Source organism: Patella vulgata, chromosome 6 (genome assembly GCF_932274485.2).
Source record: "Patella vulgata chromosome 6, xgPatVulg1.2, whole genome shotgun sequence".
NCBI classification, from domain to species: Eukaryota; Metazoa; Mollusca; class Gastropoda; family Patellidae; genus Patella; species Patella vulgata.
This window is the reverse complement of record NC_065884.2, coordinates 67,709,546-67,717,834: the sequence shown is the minus strand read 5'-3', so window position 1 is coordinate 67,717,834 and position 8,289 is coordinate 67,709,546. Positions and strand designations below refer to the sequence as shown.

Here is an 8,289-nt window from a genome sequence, read left to right as displayed (position 1 = left end):
CAAAATGAACATTTCAAATTTGGCACACGATTTACTTGCCCGAATGCTTTCGAGCACCATTTGTAATGAAGCGACTCGATGAGCGAGGCTAAACACCCCCCCCCCCCACAACAGAATACTGCCATTCAAGTTAGACTCTTCGACTATTTCGCTGAACATAACTGATTAGAAATCACAGTAAAGACAGACACGATTGAATGTAAATCAGTTTATATACATTCATATTACGTTATTATATGCGTTGCGACACATTTGTGTCCATTTAATTTCTAGGTGCCAAAGAATACATGTTTAGCTCCTTTAAGATCCGCAATTATTACAGCATGTAATGGGTATTTGTTATGGGTACTAACTGAACCGCTGCATGCGCTATTATTGTATTTGGACAAGTTCAGTTTTATAAATAAGATATCTTTAATAGAAGTGACTTAATACTTTAATGCTAATCTCAGGCATATTGATTGGGACTGAGTTAAATACTGTAATCCTAAAACCCATGTGATCTGTTTTACGAGCCCCTTTGTTCTGTAGATTAAGAGTTAATTCCCTTTGTTTATTAGCGGGCCAATGAAACCACCTGTCGTATTTAGAGATCTGTTGTTGTTATCTGAAGGATTGGAAATACTGGTGCTTTCAAAACTTTCTATTTAGTTTCCGTCTTACTAATTACATTTTAGTGTGTCTAATATACCGGAAGGGTTGGGTGGCCTAATGGTTAACGCGTGCGTGTTCCTTCATACGGTCTGTCCTCGAGTCAAATGGCATGGTTTCGATTCCCCGCTTGTGCCTAGTCGCCTGTCCAACCTCGTTTGTTTTCCGCGGTTTCTCCGATTTCCTCCGACTGCTAAATAGTAAGACCTTACGCACAAGCGAATGAATGAAACTAAATTGAACCACATGTTAGTCCCGAGTTATCTAGTTTGTGTCGAGTGGACCTTAAAACCCATCTCAATCTCTCCCCCGCCCCCTCTCTCTCTATCTCAGATGGGCATTGTAGTAGTAACGTTTTATGGTTACTATCACGATGGGCCGTTTTTTATATTGACCCTTTTCTCTTGTAATTCCATTTCCGTAAGAGTTCATGATCTTGAATTAAAGAAGCATTATGCAAGAGAACAGTCGTCATATTGCAGTTCTTTTTTCTGGAGAGGGGGGGGGGGGGAAGGATGGCCGAATGGTAAGCTCGTACGCGTTGTATCATAAGGCCTCTCTTTGTGTCAACTGGCGTGATTTCGAATCCCCGGTTGTACGTGACATGGAGTATTGTCGCCTGTCCAACCTCGTGGGTTTTCTTCGTGCCCTCCGGTTCCCTCCCACTGCTAAAGACCCCTACGCGCAAGCGAATTATTGAAATAAAAGAAAATTAAACCATATATTAATCCCGAAATGACCTAGTTTGTGTCAAGTGGACGTTAAACCCATCTCTCTCTCTCTCTTTCTCTCTCTCTCTCTCTCTCTCTCTCTCTCTCTCTCTCTTATATAAATTATTATTTAGACAAGTCTATAATCTAGAACACCGGATTGCGCTGTATCATAAGGTCTGTCATTGAGATAACTAGCGTGCTTTCGATTCTTCGGTTGTACGTGACAAGGAGTAGTGTCGCCTGTCCAACCTCGTAGGTTTTCTCCGAGTCCTCCGGTTTGCTCCCACTGCCAAAGACGCAGACCCGCAAGGGAATTATTGAAATACATTTGTCCATATGTTAGTCCCGAAATGACCTAGTTTGTGTGGAGTGGACGTTAAACCCCATTTAGTCAATTGGCGTTGCTTCGATCACAGACTTGTACGTGACAAGGAGTGAGGTTATCTGCTTAACCTCGTGGGTTTTCTCCGGGTCTTCCGGATTCCTCCCACTGCTAAAGCCACTACGCACAATCAAATACTTGAAGTAAAATTGTACAATGTGTCAGTCCTGAAATGACTTAGCTTGTGTTGAGTGGTCGTTAAAACCCAAACATCTCTCACCGAATAGATTGGGACAATCCGTGCTGTTGAATTGTGGAGCAGTACCTTAAAAAATAAAACTTCTTTGTTCAAGAAAACTTTATTGAGATCGCAGAAACTGCGAGGAATTTTACAAAGACATGTTACAAAACTGTGTTTTTTTTGTTTATAATAATTCTAGTTTGGAATATGTGATTCGGGGGGGGGGGGGAATTGGTTGATGTTGCACAGACTCCCTTCTAATATCACCCACACACAAAAAGAATAAATTTAGTGTTCTGGAGTTAAAGGTCTTTAGATTTCTTGATTTTTTGCATGCTTCCGATGTACGATTCATTCAGTTATTCACATTTCTGAAAATATAAAGATACATGGGTGAATTATGTGAGTATACCCTCCACGGGTCAACAATTAAAGGACCATTGACAGCCAATCATGTAATTTAATGCGGACTTCCCAGAGGTAGTTCAAATGGCAGCCAATCCTTCAATTAATTTCCCACCCGAAAAACTATACGTTGTCCCCTGCCAGGCCCTCTCTCCTGCATCACCGACAATGGGGGACAAGGCCGGATAATCCCGATTAACTTTCTCGGCCAACACCGGGATCGAACACGGAGTCTCAAGGTCAGCGAACCAACGCCCCACTCACTGATTGAACACATTAAAAATAAACACAACAGTTCTATGAATAACAATCCCCGGTTGTACGTGACAAGAAGTAGGGTCGCCTGTCAAACCTCGTGGGTTTTCTCCGGGTCCTCCGGTTTCCTCCTACTGCTAAAGACCCCTACGCGCAAGCGAATTATTGAAATAAAATTAAACCATATGTTAGTCCCGAAATGACCCCTCTCTCTCTCTCTCTATGGATAACAATTACTGTAATTCTATTAAAGCTACGTTTCAACAAAGATTCTCTTGTCGTTAGAACTGTTGTGTTTATTTCAACATGGTTTAATCTTATTCAGCGAAATATTTACCTGGAACACAGCAACTATCACCGGCCTCACAGGCACCAAATTCTGTTTCACCAGCCTGACAGGTGTCACGACAAGTACCCATAAAACCATCACAGACTTAAAGGGAAGTTTGGAATATTTTAAGAAATGAAATGAAATGAAATGGAGTTTAACATCCTACTGTTTTGCTCCGAACTGGGCTAATGAAGACGGGCATACGCCATACAGTGTGCTATGAGGGGAATTTTGCCCAGACAGCGGCACTACGGCCTACTCTTATATCGAATTCCAACTGTCATGGGATCTTTTACGTGCACGCCAATGTGTACACGAGACCTCGGTTTTTCGTCTCATCCGAATGACTAGACAGCTGTCCTTGTCAGGCCCCCTGTCCTGCATCACTGAAAAGGGGGAACGGAATATTTTAAGAAGATTTCATCCAAATAAATTGGTTTGAAAGATAAGGAATGGATTTTGTCTATGCAATCTACAAACATTTGTTCATTAAATCCACAGCTTACCAAACCATCACAGACTGAAATGTTTCAAGATCTTTTTAATTGAAAGGGAAGGGTTCGAAAAAATATAAGGAATGGATTTTGACCAATCTTCCTGATTTGTCGTACTATTCCGTGGACATGATGTTCTTATGAAGCCCAGTAAAAAGAGTAACCTCTGCGCCAACGGTTTGATGAAGAATAGCAAACGCCATGCAGTGTGTTATGAGGGTAATCGTGCTTGGACAGTGGCGTTTCCGTCTAGTTTTGGTCGCATACCAGCCGACATGAGTTATGTACATGAGACCCCGGTTTTCGTGCGTCTCACATCACTGACAAGGTTGAGCAACGCAGAAAAATCATTAAGACACGTTCTCTGCCAATAACTCCAGACCTCCTGGCAGTGAACCAACGCCTTGTCACTGAGTCCCCGTGCTGCCTCAGATTGGTAACTTCTGGGTCGGTTCGAACACACTTATCGCTGCCTCCCGAGATAAGTGAGTCCCATAATAGTTACCTCTGAAAAGTGCGAACTGCGAATGGAAAAGAGGAAACCGAGGTTAATTTTAAGTATACAAGAAGAACTGAAAGCAAATTAATTAACATAGAAATTTGCAAAATGTAATTATATACAACGGAATGAAATGTACACTTACTTGGATCGACGCGGATTACCGTTTTTGCTGTTGTAGGAGCTTCTGTAACTTCTGTAGGAGCTTCTGTAACTTCTACAGGAGCTTCTGTAACTTCTACAGGAGCTTCTGTAACTTCTACAGGAACTTCTGTAACTTCTACAGGAACTTCTGTAACTTCTACAGGAGATTCTGTAACTTCTATAGGAGCTTCTGTAACTTCTATAGGAGCTTCTGTAACTTCAAGAGGCTGTATTGTAACATCTACAACAGGTTCTTCATTTACTGGAAATATATTTAATGTACAATATGTTATAATGTCTCAATGGTAATATTTACTGGAAATATATTAATGAACAATATTGTATAATGTCTCCATGGTAATATTAAAGTATCCGTGACTTTTAACAGCTAAAAACAAAACAAAACATGTATATTTATCCAATTTACCGTATCTGTTCTACGTTAGCTCGTGTTGAAAACCACCAACCTGTTTTAAGCGTCGGCATGTATAATAGACGGTGACGGAGACGGAGTCGTGGAAGGATGTCGGGGTGAGATTGGGTTTAATGTCCTAGTTTCTACCTCAAACCGGGATAATATGGACATGCTGTGCTATAAGGAAATATACTATGGGCGGGATTCGAGTGTCTCTTCCCAATCTCCATCGAATTCCAACTGCTAATTCTAAATTCCAAATGCCTTGCTCCACTGACAAGTGGAAGCAAGACTGAATTCACACCTGAGAAGCTAGACTGAATTCACACCTGAAACACGAGGATCGAACCCCGAACCTCTTGGTTACTGAGACAGCGTTTTACGTACCGAAGTACCGTTGGTGGCTCTATGGAGCGAAAACCCCGTTAATGCACCTTGAAAAGTTTCACGAGGAACCAAATAAATATCATCCTTTAGTCCATAAGCTCAATAATTTGCTGGGGGGGGGGGGTCTCAAAAATTGTATTCAAAACTATTTCTAAATATCAGTAGAAACATACTTTGGGACCTAAAGGGGGTACAAACATTAGTTAAACTCTGATTCCTATCGACATATCACATTTCATGCCTCTGGCATGTCAACTATTTATCATTGTATGGTCTGTAAAATGTTGGCCTCCGCTGAAGAATAAACCAAAATGAATTTTGATGCCTTCGGTGTCCCGGGTAAAAAGTTTAAAATTTGAATTAAATAAAAAGGACACTGTGATATTCCATAGTCGTTTCAGCGATCAAAAAAACAAAGAATATGTAAGTTTACCAATAAAATAAATTGTAACATCCTAACTTACTACTTTCAGATTCTTCCACATGCTTCTTTCTGCAACCATGTGGTCGCGATCCATAAGTGAAAACTCTCCATCCAAATTTGCCCGCTTCTGAAACAAAACAAAACATGTATATTTATCCAATTTACCGTATCTGTTCTACGTTAGCTCGTGTTGAAAACCACCAACCTGTTTTAAGCGTCGGCATGTATAATAGACGGTGACGGAGACGGAGTCGTGGAAGGATGTCGAGGAGAGATTGGGTTTAATGTCCTAGTTTCTACCTCAAACCGGGATAATATGGACCTGCTGTGCTATAAGGAAATCTACTATGGGCGGGATTCGAGTGTCTCTTCCCAATCTCCATCGAATTCCAACTGCTAATTCTAAATTCCAAATGCCTTGTTCCACTGACAAGTGGAAGCAAGACTGAATTCACACCTGAGAAGCAAGACTGAATTCACACCTGAAACACGAGGATCGAACCCCGAACCTCTTGGTTACTGAGACAGCGTTTTACGCACCGAAGTACCGTTGGTGGCTCTATGGAGCGAAAACCCCGTTAATGCACCTTGAAAAGTTTCACGAGGAACCAAATAAATATCATCCTTTAGTCAATAAGCTCAATAATTTGCTGGGTGGGGGGGGGGTCTCAAAAATTGTATTCAAAACTATTTCTAAATATCAGTAGAAACATACTTTAGGACCTAAAGGGGTACAAACATTAGTTAAACTCTGATTCCTATCGACATATCACATTTCATGCCTCTGGCATGTCAACTATTTATCATTGTATGGTCTGTAAAATGTTGGCCTCCGCTGAAGAATAAACCAAAATGAATTTTGATGCCTTCGGTGTCCCGGGTAAAAAGTTTAAAATTTGAATTAAATAAAAAGGACACTGTGATATTCCATAGTCGTTTCAGCGATCAAAAAAACAAAGAATATGTAAGTTTACCAATAAAATAAATTGTAACATCCTAACTTACTACTTTCAGATTCTTCCACATGCTTCCTTCTGTAATTATGTGGTCGCGATCCAGAAGTGAAAACTCTCTTTCCAAATTTGCCCGCTTCTGACTGCAAGACCAAGGCAAGAACGACAAATACAGCAACGGCTACTGAGAGATTCATGATAAATTTTCTTCGTGTACTATGAACAATCTCTGAACACAAGATCTGTATGATAAAGATCCATCATACAAGCTAGTATTTATACAGAAACTCTGCTCAAAGTGGGCGATTTAATTAAATTATTAATTAGTGTACAAATTCTTTGAAATGTGGCGGAACTCCATTTGTAGATAGATATTAACTACCGTTATTGAGATAATATCAATAAAAGTACCAAATATTAGCTACCATTATTGAGATATTACCGATAAAAGTGTCATTATTTATTTGAAGTGTTGTATATTAATTATATATTAAAAATAAGAATATCAATAAAGAAATTTATCAAAGTAAACAAATCAATTAACCTATTATCATTAAATATATTGGGTATTAATGGGGAAACGTGTTTAGTATATTATATATATATATATATATATATATAGTGTGACTCAGTTCCACTTAAACAAGGAAGTTGGATGACCGAATGGTTAGCTCGTGCGTACTGTATCATAAAGTCTGTCACTGGGTCAACTGGCGTGGTTTCGATTCCCCGATTGTACGTGACAAGGAGTAGGGTCGCCTGTCCAACCTCTTTGGTTTTCTTTCCCTCTCTCTCCCTCCACATTATCAAGGGGTAAATTATCATATTTCAGCTATATAATATATTCATGCTTAATTATTCATAATAGTAAGTGCAAAGACAAACATGCGGACAAGATACAGACTGATCAGATATTGCAAGCATCAAACAACAACTATCAAAACAAGTAAATAGGTCCAAACAACGCCAAGCAATGACAGAGCGTTTGTTTTAAAGCGCACCCCCTTTTCGAAGAGAGTGTGACTGGGTGTGGGTGTGTATGCATGTGAGATAGTATAAACACTAATGATTAGTGGACCAAAATCTGTCCCCGAAATTTTCAACCTGTGTGTTCGTCTCCTAACTACCCAGATCGAGAACTCTTGCACCTCTTCTACTTGTAAAATACTCAACAGCCGGTTGCTGTGGGATATGTTTAATTTTCATTCAGCTGCCATGTGAGTTCCTTCACTCGCATTCACACAGCATTTATGCTGCGCATTTTTGGGAGAGTTCTGTATCTGTATAAGTATGCCTTTTGGCATTGAAAATGATCAAGATATGCTCAAAAACGAGTAAATTAATGTGCAGTTTTAGTCATATTTTGTTGGACTTAAGTTTTGACTTCAAACTGAAATAATCGAAAATGTGACCGATTGCTTGGCAGATTACAACTGGCCATGATGTTTTTGTACGCCCAGATATTCACGTGGACGTATATTGTCGTCGCCCCTGTCCGTCCGTCCGCCCACTCTACAGGTCACAATTTTTATTCGATTTTGACGAAACTTAAAATATAGGTCTGTACGAAAAATCATGTTTTTAGCTTGTGGACACTCTAGAGGCCACAATTTTCATCTGATTTTGATGAAACTTGGTTCCTTTCGATATTTGCGCATATCAGATTGTAACTTCTAGAATTATGGCACCCGATTGTACGAAAAATCGCGTTTCTAGCTTGTGGTCCCTCTAGAGGTCACAATTATTATGCGATTTAATAAAACCTTTGAATATATCACCATTACACTGTAATAGTGCTTGAGTTCGAATTTCGTGAAAATACGACCAAAACTGTCGGACAAAATGGCCGCTCCTCGTACGCGATTGGTGTACAAATATGGTATTTCAAGGTTGTGGACCCTCTAGAGGTCATAATTTTGGTCCGATTGTGATGAAACTTGAAATACGTGTTAATAGCCCAGCGAGTCTGGCTGGATGAGCTTTGATAGAATGACTTTATTCTATTACTAGCAGGATACCCGGCTTCGCTCGGGGGTCATAAATCCGAAACCGGAA

General features: G+C 40.0%; 1 long non-coding RNA gene across 1 annotated transcript; it reads right to left on the bottom strand.

Annotated features, from left to right (window-relative positions):
• Positions 1 to 2,105: 2,105 nt before the first annotated feature.
• On the bottom strand, positions 2,106 to 6,468 carry LOC126824137 (uncharacterized). The gene is made up of 5 exons (XR_007681494.2): positions 6,287 to 6,468; positions 5,322 to 5,408; positions 4,057 to 4,317; positions 2,925 to 3,020; positions 2,106 to 2,298 (listed from the first exon to the last, which is right to left on the bottom strand). It is a non-coding gene; the product is annotated as an uncharacterized LOC126824137 (long non-coding RNA).
• Positions 6,469 to 8,289: the final 1,821 nt, after the last annotated feature.